This window comes from Lactuca virosa, chromosome 5 (assembly GCF_052849685.1).
Source record: "Lactuca virosa cultivar CGN04683 chromosome 5, Lactuca_virosa_CGN04683_v6, whole genome shotgun sequence".
NCBI classification, from domain to species: Eukaryota; Viridiplantae; Streptophyta; class Magnoliopsida; order Asterales; family Asteraceae; genus Lactuca; species Lactuca virosa.
The window spans coordinates 281,671,421-281,673,736 of NC_136430.1; the positions used below are offsets into that span (position 1 = coordinate 281,671,421).

General features: G+C 30.0%; 1 non-coding gene across 1 annotated transcript; it reads right to left on the reverse strand.

Annotated features, from left to right (window-relative positions):
• Nucleotides 1–1,423: 1,423 nt before the first annotated feature.
• Nucleotides 1,424–1,497, reverse strand: TRNAN-GUU (transfer RNA asparagine (anticodon GUU)). Its single transcript has one exon. It is a non-coding gene; the product is annotated as a tRNA-Asn (tRNA).
• Between the last annotated feature and the right edge of the window lie 819 nt (nucleotides 1,498–2,316).

Here is a 2,316-nt window from a genome sequence, read left to right on the forward strand (position 1 = left end):
TCTACTTCAGTTTTTGAGCCATATACTACTGTGCTGAAACTTCGAAAAATCATAACTTCCTCTTACGAAGTCAGATTTGAACGTTCTTTATATGCACGTTCACGGTTTAACGCCTACCAAGACTTTCGTTTAGATTATTTTCCCTAAATAATCATTCTTTGATAATGTCTAATTATCATATTATTCTTTAATCATCTAGCCCTATCGTGCGGGCGTGAGAGAGAGAGATAGAGATTTGGGTCATTCATGTATTTAATAATAATAATAAAAATAGGAACATATGCCTAAAAAGACGAAAATGCCCCTAACTTTTAAAGAGATGTGAGACGTAACGAATGTTTTGGATGAGCAGTTAAATCGAGGGACCAATTTTTGCATGATAGTTCCGATTTTAGACCATCCGTACGTGAAAAAAAATATGGCCCGAAACTGCAGGTAAAGCATAGAGATAAATTTTGCAATTTAGTCTATTTTTTTATTATTGAATAAGGGCGTGTTCCACATAGTGTTTATATGCACCCACTGAGAATAATTACAAAATACACAAATATGAGTTCTTGCTTTGGTGGCACCGAAAAGGGCAACAAGGTGTAGGAATTCGCTGGAAACACCATTGGTAAAGATTAAGATGTAGTGGGCCTAGTGGCCCTATCGTGGGCTTAGTTTCATCAACGACGACACATTTCTTCTCCTCTACAGTTGAAGGAATTCGTCGGAAAACACCATTGGTAAGTTAAGATATAGTGGAGCCACTGTACGCTTAGTTTCATCATTGGTGGCGGGTTTCTTCTCCAACGGTGAAGGAATTCTCTGGAAAACACCATTAGCTTAGGTTTGTCAATATCTTCCCAACGTAAGACGCTGATACCACACTTGTTCGATCAATTTTCAGATCATACTTTTGTTAAGTAATTCATCTAATTGTTCAGAAAATGTTCAAAAATCAAAATTTTAATCGAAATTAACATCTGAGTTATCAAAATGAAATTAGGCAATTTTTGTGTAACACTTTGATGATTGTGAGAAAGATATCGTATACTTGAGATTTGAGAATGTAAAATTAGTAGTAAAAGTAATTTTGAAGATGAAAAACACGAAACAAACATCAAGAAAAACACGGGATCATCTCTTTAATATTTATTAACTAAATACAAGGGTATAAATGTTGATACATAGTTTTTTTAATGGATAAACAAAAACTTAAAAAGCAGCAGAATCAGTACCCTATTGAAAAACAGCATAAACATTAATATTAATAAAAAAAAATGTGTGTTATAATTTAGAGATGTATACGCAGTTTTTCTTTGATGATTTTAATAGAAACGAAATAGAGTCGTGAAGATAATTTTTAAAGTTCGGTGGCAAAGCGTTGAATAATTTTAAACAAGATTAACAAAAAGAATTGGAGAAAGTAAATTAAAAACGCTAGAAGGAGGGCTTGAACCTCCGACCTTGTGGTTAACAGCCACACGCTCTAACCAACTGAGCTATTCCAGCTTTTGTTTTTCATCTGGACATTTTAGTTTATAACTATTCTTCTGTCGTCAAATATATAAACATTTAGTTATTATTATTATTATTATTATTATTATTATTATTATTTATTTTTTGTTGTTACTAGCGTTGATGATATTTTCGATTTTCATTTACAAAGAACCATTTATTTAGTTTTAGATATTTTTTTGTATATATTTATGATTTTTAATTATGTTTTGCTTTCTTTTAATTATTATAACTAAGGATGTCAATGGGGGAAGAAGCCACCTCCATCTCAATCCCCAAATCAATTTATCTCTTATAAAGAAGATCATTTAAATGAATAGGACTCAAGAATTGAACCATATTTATGTAAAACCTCAAAACTTTTCAATTTATTATAATGATATATTAAGAACATGATTTTTCATGTTTGGTTAGCCATACTTGTTTTTTTTTTCTCTTTCAAATTTTGTTATATATAGAATACATAAAAATTGATAAGACATTGTAGTTATACGTCTAAAAGAAAGAGTTCAATGATGAAATACGATGGGATGATACGATATTCTTTAGGTATATAAAAAATTCAAAGATTCAAGCCATTTGATTGATTTAAAGCAAATATTATGATAGATTCAACGTCAATGAAATGATACAACCCACTTTCTCAAGTTTTTTCTATATTATTTTTTATTTTTTTAAATTTATTTTGCATGATATATTTATGTTTCGTATATTATAAATAGATACTATAAATGCATTGTTGTTTTAGATTGTAGGTGTGAAAGATCTTAGAGCAACCAACAATTAACATTAATGTATATTTCATGATGTTGA